This window comes from Anolis carolinensis, chromosome 5, assembly GCF_035594765.1.
Source record: "Anolis carolinensis isolate JA03-04 chromosome 5, rAnoCar3.1.pri, whole genome shotgun sequence".
Classification (NCBI taxonomy): domain Eukaryota; kingdom Metazoa; phylum Chordata; class Lepidosauria; order Squamata; family Dactyloidae; genus Anolis; species Anolis carolinensis.
Window position 1 is genome coordinate 69,348,867 of NC_085845.1, and position 15,346 is coordinate 69,364,212.

Below are 15,346 nucleotides of genomic sequence, written 5' to 3' on the forward strand. Positions count from 1 at the left end.
CTTCCTAATGTTCAGGTGGAATCTCCTCTCCTGTAATTTGAATCCATTGCTCCAAGCCCTAGTTTTCAGGTTGGTAGAAAACAAATTTGCTCCCTTCTTCTTATGACACCCTTTCACATATTTATACATAACTATCATGTATCCTCTCAATCTTCTCTTCTACAGACTAAACATACCCAACTCTTTAAGATGCTCCTCATAGAGCATGGTCTCCAGACCTTTGGTCATTTTAGCTGTCATCCCTGGACACCTTCCAGCATCTCAATATCTCTTTTGAACTGTGGTGCCCAGAATTGGTTAAATCAGGTGAGGTCTAATCAAAACAGAATAAAAAGGCACTATACTTCCCTCAATCTAGATACTTTACTTTTTTGATGCAGCCCAAAATCCCATTGGCTTTTTTAGCTGCTGCATCACACTGTTGGCTCATGTTCAACTTGGTTTCAATGAAGATCTTGGAGTTCTTGAAGACAACAAGTTAAACATGAGCCAACAATGTGATGTGGCAGCTAAAAAAGCCAATTGGATTTTGGCCTGCATAAATAGAAGTAGAGTGTCTAGATCCAGGGAAGTCATGCTACCCCTCTATTCTGCCTTGATCAGAACACACCTGGAATACTGTGTGCAATTTTGGGCAATTCAATTGAAGGGAGATGTTGACAAGCTGGAATGTGGCCAGAGGAGGGAGACTAATATGATCAAGGAGGTTGGGACTTGATAGCCCATAGGATCTCTTCCAACTCTATGATTTTATGATTCTATTATTCTATGAAAGTAATCTGATTGCATTTGCTGCAGACAACGAAGGCCCACATAGTTAAAGCAATGGTATTCCCCTTAGTAACCTATGGTTGCGAGAGCTGGATTATAAGGAAGGCTGAGCGAAGGAAGATAGATGCTTTTGAACTTTGGACCTGGAGAAAAATCCTGAAAGTGCCTTGGACCACAAGAAGATCCAACCAGTCCATCCTCCAGGAAATAATGCCTGGCTGCTCACTGGAGGGAAGAATGTTAGAGGCAAAAATGAAGTATTTTGACCACATCATGAGAAGACAGGAAAGCTTGGAAAAGATTACGATGCTGGGGAAAATGGAAGGAAAAAGGAAGAGAGGCTGACCAAGGGTGAGATGGATGGATGGATGGTATCCTTGAAGTGACTGGCTTGACCTTGAGGGAACTGGGGGCGGCAACGGCTGACAGGGAGCTCTGGCGTGGACTGGTCCATGAAGTCATGAAGAGTCAGAAACAACTGCACGAATGAAGAAAAAGAAGAGAAGTAGCTCACTAGATGTTCTGTTAAGAAGATGAACATCCCACAGCCCCTGCATGTGACTGGAACAGCTTGTCCTGCTCCATATCTTGTTGACTTAGGTTACCAATCAAGAACTTTTCACTGAACTGTGATCCTCCTCAAAATCCCTCAGTTCACCTATTCACTGTTTTCTTCCTTCTCATTTCATCCATGAGTCAAGCTGTAAGAACCCCATCCTCAAGGGAGAAATACCAGTTCTTGCATCTTGCTTCACTGCATCTGCAAGATGTTGTATCACAAGCCTTTCCCTCTTCATGCAAAACCTCAGCACATGGAGAAGCTTGCCAAGGCATGACATCTCTAATTGGCAGCTGCTGCTATCACATGGATGGCTGATTAATAAATTAGTAAATTCTCCAACAGCAAGTAACTGTCTGATATTATTAGAAGCTACCTGCTCATCACAGATGCTCACTCTGCTTATTTTCTGCACAAATGCAGTATGAAAAGATTGTGATCCTCATTTATCTTTGTTATTGAAGAAAAATTAATATATACTACTTCAGGTGAAGATCATGATGACAAAGAAGTATACATAAAGAGGTGGAGAATCTGAATATCTTAACTTTTGGAGGAGGGGTAAGCATAAAAGCTGTCTATATCAACAGCTGGATGTTCTAAATTTGATTTGTTTTGTTTTTCCCTGCTTTTATTTCTTAAAGAATGGCACATTTTTTATTTATTCATTTTTGTGTGTGAAAAAAACTATAAATGTTAATGTTCATTATGTTCACGTTAACAAGGATTTTCATAAATGCTCATCAGTAGTGTCATGATTGAGTCTGGGTTTTAAGTGCCTGAGTGTTTATTAAGGTACATGGACTAAATTCCTATGGGATCATTACCATGTATGTGATGGAAAAAAAAAACTCACTTTGGTTGATCACAATCATCAGGTTGTATAATTGAACTAATTAAGGTCGACTAGTTTGGGCCACTCCCTAAGGGGTATAACTGCAGAAAGTTTGAAATGTAACACTGGGCTGACTGAATGTTTGCTTCTGGATGGAAACTCTTCACTTGCAGCCCTTTTGATATTCCCAGTGTTGTCTTCTCTGCTTGTCCACATGAAGAAGGAATGAAGCAAGGAAGAAGATAAACATTTGTGATGGACAGCATTGCATGAAGGAATACAAAGGACTATGCATGAATTTTTACAGCAGTGTTTCTCAACCTGGAGTCCCCAGATATTTTTGGCCTTCAACTCCCAGAAATCCTAACAGCTGGTAAACTGACTGGGATTTCTGGGAGTTATAGACCAAAAATATCTGGGGACCCCAAGTTGAGAACCACTGGTCTACAGGAAAACTGACTATTCATGTTGAAGTTGCTGTGTTAGTATTTTTGGAACTTTGATATGCAAGAATAAATTTTGAGTTCTTCATTTATTTTGTGTCGCTGGCCAGCACGCATATACAAATTGCAAAATGTTTGACTCAGATAGTTGCTGCCCTATTTTCAACAAAGACCTACCCTGGAAATAATACCTATCATGATTTTTCAGCATTTCTGAGGATACTCGAAATATAAGCCCTATTTCAAAAATAAACCCTAGATACAGTTCATTTAAAAATCAAATTGGAAAAATAAGATTGCCTCTGAAAACAAGCCCTAACACATCTTTTGGAACAAAAATTAATGTAAGACTGTCTTATTTGGTGGAAAAGAGGGTGAATGGTCCCCAAGAAGGACTCTGGAGGGTCTAAGAGCAATGGGCCAGCAAAGAAGCCCCCCTTTCCCAAACAAGTATTCTCCATCCCAAATGTTTATTTCATCTGAGAATAGGTGGAGTCAGGATATCACTACTTCTATCTTGGCCAGGTTGCAAGCTCTTGAAAAAGATAAGCAGAGTCACAAATATTTCCAGTGGTTCAATAGGCATGATCAAGGCCAGTGCTGCTAATGAAATTCTCACTTGATGAACCTCTTTAACATCATCAGATCCTTCTTAGACCAGTTCAGGGGAGGCTTTGTATTCTGGTTAAGGTTTAGTTGGCCCTGGGTGTATGGAGCCAGTTAGTCAGCCTGCTCCCCTTATCAGTGTTTTTCCAGCACCAGTGCTGGAAGAGAAATGTACCTCATCAGGATTGACCTTGATCCTCTTCCTGTTCCCTTGGTACAGTTGTCTGCTTAACTTCAACATCTAGGTTAGTCAAGTGAGGGAGTTTCATAGCTGATTGGGGAGCATACTGTTTCATTAGTCAAACGCCAGTTGTAATCCACCACTGAAAAGACATTGTGAAGAGACGACAAGGATGTTTTCTCCTGTTATATTGTGAACTGGAAAAGAAGGAAAAGGAAGGTTTGGGTGGTAGGAGATAGAGAAAATCAAGACACGTAAGGCTGATATGAATTAAACCAGTGAGCTGTTTGTGCTTTTATTTTATGCAGGATTCTTTGCCAAGGAATAGCCCCATAAGGTTTATTCGTTGATTTAGTAAATGAACATTATTTATAAGGGTTATGTTGATTTCTCACAGCCTGCTTGGCTCTTGTATGATGAAATTCTGTACAATGAAGGCAGCAAATATCCCCACCTAAGCTGGGATCTCATATACTCCTGGCTTTGGGTACAGATCATGGAAAGGGCAGTTAGAAACCACTGTGAATTCTTAGGGTTCCTAAGGGCAGCAGAAGCTGCTGTGCTTTGAATTTTGATTAGCTGTGCACACACATGCCAACTGGGTAACTGTAATTGCATAGATTATCCGTGAATGAGATAGCTGAAGGGAAAGTATTGGTGCCTTTCCATTGCTGCCTGCAGTTTCGAGGGTTTCCCCAGTAGGAGTGGTGCCTAAAAAAGTACCAAGTGAATATAGAAATTAACTAATGTCATTCATAGACAGGACACCAGACCATGAGAGCTGTGTATTAGGCTTGAGCGATCCATGAAAAAATTGATTCTAAACTCGTTTCAAAAGTAGGGGGCGCCAGCGTTTCATTTCTGTGGTCAATTCCGAATTTTGCCCCCCAAAAAATTTGAAATTAACGAAAATTCGTTAGTTTCAAAATTAATTCATTAATGGCGGACGCGCATGCGCAGTGGCCAAAAAAAAAACAGCACGAGGGGAGATTTTACAGGACTCTCCCGCCCTCATTTTTTGAGTGATCTTCTTCAAACTTGGTACAGTGGTAGAACACATTTAACACTGATAGCTCACCAAAATTTGGAACGTTTCCTTATCCTCTGATTTTTGGCGAATTTTCATAGCTTTTATAATAAACCATTTTTTAATAATTGCAGAAATCTGTTCCTGGTTTGAAAGTCTTATTTCCTGTTAAATTGGGTTGTCTTTACTGTGAAAGTCATTGTTCTACTTCAGAAACTTTGTTTTTGTGGCTGAAACTTTGTTAAATTGGTGTGTGTGTGATATATACTGTGTGTATATATATATATATATATATATATATATATATATATATATAGTCCCTGCATGTGTGTGTGTGTGTATATATAGGTAAAGGTAAAGGTATCCCTTGACGTTAAGTTCAGTCATGTCTGACTCTGGGGGTTGGTGCTCATCTCCATTTCTAAGCCCAAGAGCCAGTGTTGTCCATAGACACCTCCAAGGTCATGTGGCCAGCATGACTACATGGAGTGCCATTACCTTCCCGCCAGAGTGGTACCTATTGATCTACTCACATTGGCATGTTTTCAAGCTGCTAGGTTGGCAGAAGCTGGAGCTAACAGCGGGCACTCACTCTGCTCCCGGGATTTGAACCTGGGACCTTTCGGTCTGCAAGTTCAGCAGCTCAGTGCTTTAACACACTTCGCCATCGGGGCTCATGTATATATAATATACATACACATACACACAATGTGGAGAATATGTGGAAAGGTAGATAGATAAGTTGGGAGCCACAGCGAAGGCACCTTCCTGGGAGCAAGGTCTAATAATAATAATAATAATAATAATAATAATAATAATAATAATAATAATAAAATCCCTTACAATATCCAAGATGGCTCACTGCTACAGAATCTTGGGAGCTTTAGTTTGGTATGGTACCATTATTGGCAGAGAAAGCTAAGCTGTAGGAGTTGAAATCCAATCATTTATCCTCCCTATAGAATCAATTTTATATGCATTTTTAGCTACAGAAAAGCTAAAATCAGGACAGTAAAAGAACAACACCCAGAAAATGGGAATTCCAGACAGGAAACAATCAGGGCCAGCTAATACCTCCCAACAAAGGATTCCCCCAGGTAGGAAGCAGCCAGGCTTTGAAGCTGCAAGGCTATTCAATGCTAATCAAGGTGACCAATTGCAACATTCACACTTGCCTCCCACAGACAAGAGTTCTTTCTCCCACCCTGGACCTTCCACAGATATATTAACCCCACTTGCCTAGCTTCGCACAGACGTCAAAACCTCTGAGTATGTCTGCCACAGATGTGGGTGAAACGTCAGGAGAGAATGCTTCTGGCACATGGCCATAGAGCCCGGAATACATACCACAACAGTGTGATCCCGGCCATGAAAGCTTTCGACAACACAACCACAGTATCCATTCAAGTTCATGTAGCGTTGTATGGAGACCTGTATTGGGGGGAGGGAGGGTGCGAATCTGGGCCCCTGGGAGTCGTAGTCCTCCCTCCCCGGGAGCAGCCGAGGACGGGCCTGGCCCACACCCCCTCACATCCCGGGCCTCTTCCTCCTCACCGCCGGGCCCCGCGCCAGCCTCCATCTCTGCGTGTCTCTATATACAGACCTCTGTCTCTCTCGGTCTCTCCATTCCTGGCTCCATCCGCCGCCTTCCCGCCTCACAGAGAGACACCAGGCCTGAGCTGAGGCGAGGCGGCGGCGGCGGCCATTTTCCCCCTCCGTCTTCCTCCTCCTCCTCGGCCTCCTTCCCCCTCGCCCCCTCCCATTGGCTGAGCCCGTGACGCCTCTTTTGCTGAGGGGCAAAAGGAAAGGGCCTGAGGCTGTTAGGAATGGTGGGAGTTTGGGTGATTTGCAAAAGCTTTTTTTCCTAACGAAAAAAACGACGACATAAGAAAAAACGGCCTGTCGCGGTTCGAAACCGCGATATCCAGACGTGTGGACAATCAAGGTAGTATATTGCTTCAAAAGTAACGAAAGTAACGAATTAATAACGGGTAACGGGGAAATCGAATTATTTGAGCAAGCCTACTGTGTATTGTTAGGTACACTGTCTTTGGTGAGGAAGGTAAGGAGCCAATGACATTATAGTATTTACAACATAATATCCTGTTTATGGTGTTCCTTGTGGCAGGTGTGGACAACAGCTAAACCAATGTTCTTTCCTGCATGCAGATGGAGTGTTCATGCCCATATTTTTATTATTACTTCTTACTTCCCCAACACCTCCCCATACACTACATACAATGCCTAAAATATTTGTAAATTAATATACATAACATTAAAAATATCATAAAACAACAATTGCTTGGATATATTTAAAAAGACTGTAGGAGTTAAAATATGCATTTTATTTGATTTACTGTTGGGTGATGGTTTCTTTGGAAAGTGTTAAAGGAGTCATTTTAGAAGGACAACAAGGTCACTTGCTTTTTGAGAGAGTTAAAGCTCTAGGTCTGTATGTTACGTTGGTACCTTGCATGTTTTTATACAGAACTGGTTCTTATTTTGAAAGTGGGAGACTGCTTGGTTCCTGTAAATAATTAATCCCGTCCTTAGGAGTATATTCAATTTGGGAATTGATACTCACTTGCAGTGACTCACTCAACACAAGAAGTCAGGCTAGCCTAGCATGACTGAAACTATGCTGCAAGAACAGCTGAATAGTCATTTGTATATAGATGTTATGAAAGACTGATATTGTGAATAATTGTGAATCTAATTATAATAGTACTAAATAATACAAACATTGAGTGAGGCATGCCAGGGGGGAGGAAAATCTGTCACCAATGATAAATCACATTTATTCTGGGAATGAAAGTGTATCCTTTCCCACATTTCATTGATGCTTATTCAAAAATCAAGAGTAATGTATTCTGTCTATACTGCTTTGATCAGACCTCACCTGGAATACTGTGTCCAGTTCTGGGTGCCACAATTCAAGAAGGATATTGACAAACTGGAATATGTCCAGAGGATGGCAATCAAAATACTAAAAGGTCTAGAAGGCAAGTCCTCTGAGGAATGGCTTAGGAAACTGAATATGTTTAGCCCAAAGGAGAGAAGGTTAAGAGGTGGCATGTTTAAATATTTGAAAGAATGTCATACTGAAAATGGGGCAAGATTGTTTTCTGCTGCATTTAGGCCACAGCCTGTACCCAGATAAGAAGCAAAACCTACTTTCCCAAGTTTACATCACTGACAGTATTCAATATACTGACAAACAGTATTGCCAGCATTAGGAAATATTCCTCTATGGCTGAAGCCTAAGATGCCTTGAAGAGACTGTGGACTCATTGCTCCCATATGCTAGGATGTCGAAGGCCTGTTAGAAATGTGGTCAGGTAGAAATGAATCTAGAGATGACTACCCCATCAGCCAGTGAAAGCAGAGGTATCTAATAGGATGCATAGATAAGCCATGCTACCTAGAATGCCTATTAGGCTTGGAGGCGACTGCTTGAGTTGTAGTCAGCTAATTAGAATGCAGCAAACCAAAATGCACTGATTATGGGCTTATGCTACAGCCTCCATTGAAGCTGATGGTGAGTGAATGCTGTGCAATGTTTCCCAGCCACACCAAAGCCTGAGCAGGTTACCTGAGCAGGTAATGTTACCTATGACTGGCTACATAGAAGCCAAGAACAGAGTGACAGGATGTAAGAAACCCATGCTGTTCCCAGCTGCCACTTGGAATAGAGGTAAGTGAGCTGCATAAGGCTGTCACCCTTACTGCTCTGCAAAGTAAGCCACAGCCTGAACAGAGAGTTGAAGATAACTGCCCTTCCTGCACTGCTGGCTCTAATAAAGCAGGCTTTGATCCAGACCATGGTGCCTTAAATGAGATCATTATGAGTTTGCAACACATAATATTGCATGCTGGTGTTTTCTTTCTCCCAATGGGAAGGGGAGGTCAAAATTACTAGCCTAAGGCTTCAGCAAGATTTTAAGAAAATAAGAGGGATGCTGGATCAGAACAAAAAACTTTCTGATCTCACATTAGATTAGATTAAACTAGTGCCCACCAATAAACTAAGGGAAGTCCAATAGCATGATATCTGTATGACTATCTGTCTCCCCTGCCTTGGGTTTTCCAGCAACTGGCCTTTTATACTGGTATGAATATAAGACCATCATGTCTAAAAGCCACCCTATTCTCCATGAACTGATTCTTGATCTTAAGTCTTCAAACATGCTGGAGATGATAGTGGAGTAACTAACAAACCTAATGTTCTTGAATAAGAGATATATGTAATATTTATTATAGGAATCAGGACATTGGTTATCATCTGTGATGGTAACATTTAGGCAACCAGTTTATTTGACTGAAATTCCTATAATTCCCTCACTATTGGCTATACTAGCTCTTTAATTGCATACCATACTACTTTTGTATCAGCTTCAGAAATTGTATAAAATGTACTGCACTTTCAATATCTTTTATGAATGACACTTGGAGACATCACAGCTCTGCTAGTGCAAAAACACAGCATGTCACAGGTTCAGTTTTGCAGTTATATGGAATCTCTTTCTGTGGTTGAAAGTGAGGATTGTGCTATAAGATCGCAGGTTTCAGTTTAATTGCTACACAAGCCAAAAACTCCAGGTAACTTAAACTCTCGGTGCTGTTTCTGAATTTCTATTAACACAAGAAAGAACTACTCATACATATCCAAAGAAGAATGTGTTCACATTTTATGTGGGTATATTGGCTGATGTAATGCAATGACTTCTGTCTGTGGGGTTCACAAGAAATGACAGTCATACATTTCAGGGTGAAATGCTAAATTGGAAACTACATTAGCATGAAATTTTTGATATGGTTGAAAAGCCACTAGAAAAGAAGGAACATCATCATCTACAATCAGATACATTGTTACAGGAAGAAGTAGGACATCTCTTCAGTAAAGGAATATAAAATACATTTTTTGAATACTATTGATATAGTCATACCTTTTCTTTCAGCATCAGGATGTATCCAGGTACATAATAGGGTTAGAATAAGAACATCAGAATAATAATGCTGAATCAGTCCCAATGCCTATCTAATCCAGGATTTTCCCACAGTGGCTAAACACCATAGGGAGGGTGTTCCATCCCCCAGAGGTTTAGTTTGCATTTTTTATAGTTGTAGGAATAGCATCTGTTTGCATTTGCTCCAGGGTTGCTGCAGATTCTGCAGCAGTCTGATAGTTTAGCCTTTTTGCAAGTCTTTGCTGCTTGCAGCCTGCAAATGTATCAGTTTGTTCTGAAGACAGCCCCTTTTCCTAGGGATAGAAGGCTCCATTTTGAGAAGCCTATTCTGCCTTCTAGACTGAAGGAGAAACAACATAGATGTGCTTGTGTGGCCAAGCCAGGCCAACTCTGAAAAGGCCATCGTAAGTACAAACAAATGACCTGCCTTTAAAACCAGTGCCAAGCATAGATAGGGGAAAGACCTGTTCTTTCTTATAGCTTTGGCACTGGGGCAGAGAACATCTTCGGATTTCTTTGCCACTGGAGGAAGCCCTACCAATTTCGCCTCAAAAACTAGCTTTGAGCTTAGATAGTTATAGATCTTTTGACAGCAGCTCAGAGCTAGGGTGAAGAGGATCTCAGGACCTCTTTGCCTTTGGTGGAAGTTAACCCATCTAATTCATCTAATTTCAAAAGTGAAGCAGGGTCATCTTGGTTAGCACCTGGATTAAATACTATGAAGTAATCTCCAGACAGGACTAATAATAATAATTTTATTTCTTACCTGCTTCTCCTCACGTCTTGAGGTGGTTACAACATTGCTAAAACACATAATCAAAACACACAAACATTTAAAACACTCCACAGAATCCACATATTAAAACATATTTCCATTAATACATATTAAAATAAACAAAAAAGTTAGATATAGAGTGGAAATTAAACTATTAAAACCTTGGCTTGAAACTTCAAAAGACTGTCCTATAGATCACTCAATATCATTTACAACTTTTAAAATATCTTTTGACTGATGTTTTTGTTTGTATTTTAATCTGTGTGTATTTTATTATCTTTTGTGTATCTTAAGTTCCACTATTTGAGAAAAGGTGGGATGTAAAACAATAAACAACAAAAGCAACAACTGGTTCTTTGGAGCAAATTATCTGACCCAATATTAGTTTCTCATGTTTCTTTGCCCAAATTAAGGTAATTGAATTTTTTGGTGTTTGCTTTTTTAAAATAGTTGCACACTCTATTTTTTAAAATACAGATTGAGCATTCCTTATCCAGAATTCTGAAATCTGAAATCCTCCAATATCCAAAATTATTCATGTTTACCTTCAGGCTATTGTGTATAAGGTATAGATGAGGCATAAATAAAATGAAAGTTTAGAAAATATCTTCTTATGTATATACAAAATATCTAAAATCTGAAATACAAAACACATTCATTGGTTTTCACAAAAATGATTAGTGTTCACTTCTGCTGAAATCATCTTCCTCCAAGTTTAATCTTTCCACTTTTACTCTTAATTCTGCTGCCTGGCATTTACCTCTCTACTGCTATTGAATATATGAATTTGCACACATTTTTCCAAGAGACTGTTCCATTATTTGGTCAAATGAGTGTTTCTGATGTTGTTTTTATTTCTTCCCAACTTTGGCTTTTTCTTGTTTATTTGTTTGCCTTATGCTGCCTCGGTTTCTTGCTTATCTCCCTCCCCCCTCCCTTTGTTTATCCCGTTCCCTTTCACTATCAATCTTGTCTTTCTTTAGATTTAAGCCTATGGGCAGACTATGTCCTTTTTATGTCATCACTGCACAGCACTAGGGCTTGCAGTATGTTGCAGTGTAAGAAAAATATATATTATTACAAAAGGTTAAAAAAGCCTTCACTGTACGTTACCAATGCTTTCGTTTCTGTTATTGAAACTTACATTATGGTGTTATCACCAAACAGGTATCTGTGCTGATAGCTCTCTCACTTTAAATTATCAACAGGACCAGTGCTTCTCCCACTGAGCAAAACCTAATGACTTGTGGGGGAAATAGAAAGAAAATCACTCAAGCAAACCCTTTTAGCATCTGCAGTGATAGCTTAACAGAAGCATCTCTGACAGAGAAAGAAAAGGGAGTTGTTCAGGTAGCCAACACATATGTGTATGGTTACACTAAAATGAACATTTGTTCATGGCTTGGAATGTTTGAATCTATCTGTGTGTGCATCACCCCATTTTTATTTTTTTTTTTGGAGTACAAGTCCCTACCAAAACCACCAACCAGATGAACCATAACACAGATTTTCTCCTTAGTAACATTTCAAATCATGGAAATCATTCCTGCTTATTGGCAGGGGATGGATTGGATGGCCCATGAGATCTCTTCCAACTCTACTATTCTATGATTCTGTGAAAAATCAGGAATCAGGTAGACAACGTTGTAAAATTGATCATTTTAAAAAGTTCCCAAAACACATGTTTCTCAAACATAAAAACCTTGAAGATCTCCAGCCCTTGTGTAAGATACCAATTCAATCATTATGCTAATATTTCAGATCTGAAATATTAGAAATTATAAAAGAGATGCAATATACTAAGTCAGGGTGGGCAACTGCAAGAAGGCAGGGATCAATCAGCTCTGCACCCTACCTGGGCCACATACCCCTGGCAGCAAGCCCAAATTTTCCTCTGCAGTCTCTCTCAAGATTTGGAAGCAGAATCAATTCACTTCCTATTACAGAATAGAATACAGAGAAAGAATACAGAGAAAAATGGAAGTTATGGAAATAAGTGGGGTTTGGGGAAAGTCATAAGGTTAGGAGTGGGTAGTTCAGCATGTTTTCATGCACAGACTTATTGCATGATTTCAGGCAAGAAATTTCCTGAAAACTGTGCAGTTTTATTTAAAATGGTGGAATTAAGGAGATTTGGGGACATTGGGAGGCGAGCAAGATTACAGACATGCAAAAGGTGGAACCAGGGCTACATGTCATCTGCTGGCTGCCCTCTGCCCTCCTTGTCCTAATTATAGCAACAGCATATTTCTGCTGCAGTCAAAAGATTTATAATCAGCTCCCAAGTCTTCATTAACATAATTCTTTAAGTAATTAAACGTACTCCTAAGATGATCTGCTGGAAACTCGTATTATGCTATCTTTTCTTTGTAAAATAGAACCAAATGCCTGTAAGGTCTGGCCTTTTCACCCTGTCCAAATATATGTATATTATCTGGTCCACAAGAGCCACTTCTCTGACTCTTTTAGAAAGATTTATCAATTATCATTATATCCTGTCCATCATTTTCTTTTGGTCCATCATTTTCCCTAAACAGACTGAGAAGTGGAGTGGGCAGATCAAAAGACAATCTGGCAAGATGGCACTACCTGGAGGAATCCTCCACCTTGTGTGACTGTGGAGCAGAACAAACAACTCCGCATATGTATGCTTGCCCACAATGCACTGCCTCATGTACGGAGGAGGAGTTGTTTAAAGCTACGGACAATGCGGTTGCTATTGCCCGCTTTTGGTCCAAAACTATTTAGTTGCTTGTGATTTCCTCCCCCCCCCCCCCATCATTTTGAAATGTATTTGTCGTGCAATGCTTTTGACACGAAATAAAATAAAAATATAAAATTTTCTTTTGGGCATAAATGCAGCCAAAGTAGATGTTGATCAATTATAGTTTTGCTATCCTTTTTAATGCACTTCGCCTACTGCACTCTTGTTCTTCCTCTTGTCGCCAACATAGCCTTCCACAAACTTTTTTTTTTACAATTTTAATGAGTTTAAGACCTTCCTATTGTTTCCCTGCAAATATCAATTGCTCGTTTTTGTTCTTCCTTGCTCATTCATTCCTTCTTTGATTGACCCCTTGAAATCTCAGTTCCTCTGAAAATTCCTTGTTCATGCACTCTGATTTCTTTTTTCCCCCATAGAAATTGTTTCTTGTTTTGAAGACTTTTCCAACCATCATGATTTCCCTTCACTTAGGACTTGTTCACACTAATAAAAAGATATACGTATCCTGTCTTCATAACACACAAGAGCTTTCAGTAAGTATCTGGTGAGCACTTGACCATCACAGCCATGTCTTCTCTACTCCCATATTCTTGCTAATCACACAAACACCCCATTATGACCTCTGCAGATGTGACAGGGAACGGCATGATGCTTATAGCGAGCTTTGTGTGAGCAGTGGTGGCAGCATGGAGATGCCTCAATGGAGCTAATAGAATTTCAGCCTACACCAACATAGAACCATAGAGGGTTCAGCTTGTTGCATCTCACCACTGTCACTATTGATCAGTAGCATTATGTTCCAGAGTGGCCCTGGATTAAGCTTATGGTGTAAACATGATCTTAGACTTTATATTTCTATTGACTACCACTCCATATTTCCTTAAGCTTATTGAAACAAAACTTGAGCATATCTACCCAGGTGTCAAAAGGGCCACTGCCCCCCCCTACTTTCATCCTTTTCTCTTTCCCTCCCTTCATACCTTTTCTCTTTTCCTTTTTCTTCCTTCCTTCCCTCCTTTTTCCTTTCCCCCTTTCCTTCTTCTTTCCCTTCTTTTTTCTCTGACTTTCCTTCCTTTCCTCTCTCTCCCCTTTCCCCTTCTCCAGCTCCAAGAGAGCCTCACAATGTCTCCATGGCAAGCTGGCTTTGTGGCTCTTTTCCTACTTCCTTACTTCTCCTCATATATATGTCAGACATCATGCCTAGACTTAGCCAATCCTTTACTTAGCAACAGCCAATCCAGTGACATCACAAAAAGCCACTGGATTGTCACCTAGCAACAGTCTTTGTGGTGAAGTCAAGCTAGAATTTGGAGGGTCTCGCCCAATGAGAGAGAGCTCGCAGACCCACCAAATAAGGGTCTGATACCCTGGCGAGAAAAAGAGAGCCTCTAGATGAAGGATTCCCCTTGAATTTCCCAAATAAATCTCACCAGAGCTGAAGAAAATGCCACCGAGTTGTTTATTGCGATCCAGCTGGAAAGGATGTCATACCGCGATAATTCATCAAGCAGACATACCACACAAAACACTACAGTGCATTTTATAGCAACAGAACATGGTGGTCAACATTGAATTTCCCACTCTCACCCCCCTCTGCCAGCTCCGCGCAGATTGGTTGTTGTCATCAGCTGGAGAGGAGGCATGGATGCCTCAGCCAATCAGAGAGCCAGTGCTGCTTCGGCCTCTCGGCCAATCATGAGTGAGGAGGCAGTTTGAGCAGGAAACAAAGGACCATGGATGAATTTTGAGTGGATTAAAATGGCTTAGTGGGTGTCCGGCAGCTGGCGATAACCCCCAGGGGTCCTCCAGCCAGCTAGGTATTATTTCCAGTAGTGTGAATATACATCTGAGTCTGACATGGCCACCAGGATCCGGATTTTCTGGGGACTGAATACAAAAACAAATGGGTGAGATTTTGACAGCAGTTTTGGCCAGGGTGCAGAACCAAAGGAAGAGGCGGTTGGGGACAATCTCAGCTTTCCGAAGGTGGATTGTCCCTCATTGGAATATGACAGGATTACCAGGGGGCATCCTTTTCCAGGTGGCCTTGCTCCGAAGCCTGGAGAGGATGTCCATTGTTCTTGTCCATGGAAGAAGTCTTTTGGTTGAGTCCTTTTGTTTAGAGATTATACACCCTCAGAAATGAGAAGGTTTCTCTGAGGGCTGGAGTGCTGGGGTCAGACAAGGGTGGCATTTCATATTTTGTAATTCATATAGGGGACATGGGGAAAGGGAGACATATTAGGGATACATTCATGAAAGGGGAAATCATACCAACCCATCCCACCCACCAGAAAGTCCAGGATAAATTCATACATCACATAGGAAAACATAAGACCCGGGGGTGGCAAAAAGGTCCCAGCAAGTTTCTAGATAACTTGGCCAGGTTGACCAGAGTCCTGATGGAGGTCAAGGAGAGTTCGGACCATGGCTTGGGGCATAGGGGAAGCATCTGGA

The 15,346-nt window shown here is 40.7% G+C and overlaps 1 long non-coding RNA gene across 1 annotated transcript in view; it reads right to left on the reverse strand.

Moving 5' to 3' along the window:
- Positions 1-14,181, reverse strand: part of LOC134299253 (uncharacterized) — an 18,848-nt gene extending 4,667 nt beyond the window's left edge. Inside the window, exons 1-3 of the long non-coding RNA XR_010006435.1 lie at positions 13,870-14,181; positions 10,156-10,192; positions 3,390-3,592 (exon numbers count right to left, since the gene is read on the reverse strand). This is a non-coding gene — a long non-coding RNA (uncharacterized LOC134299253). The remainder of the gene's footprint in view (positions 1-3,389; positions 3,593-10,155; positions 10,193-13,869) is intronic.
- Positions 14,182-15,346: the final 1,165 nt, after the last annotated feature.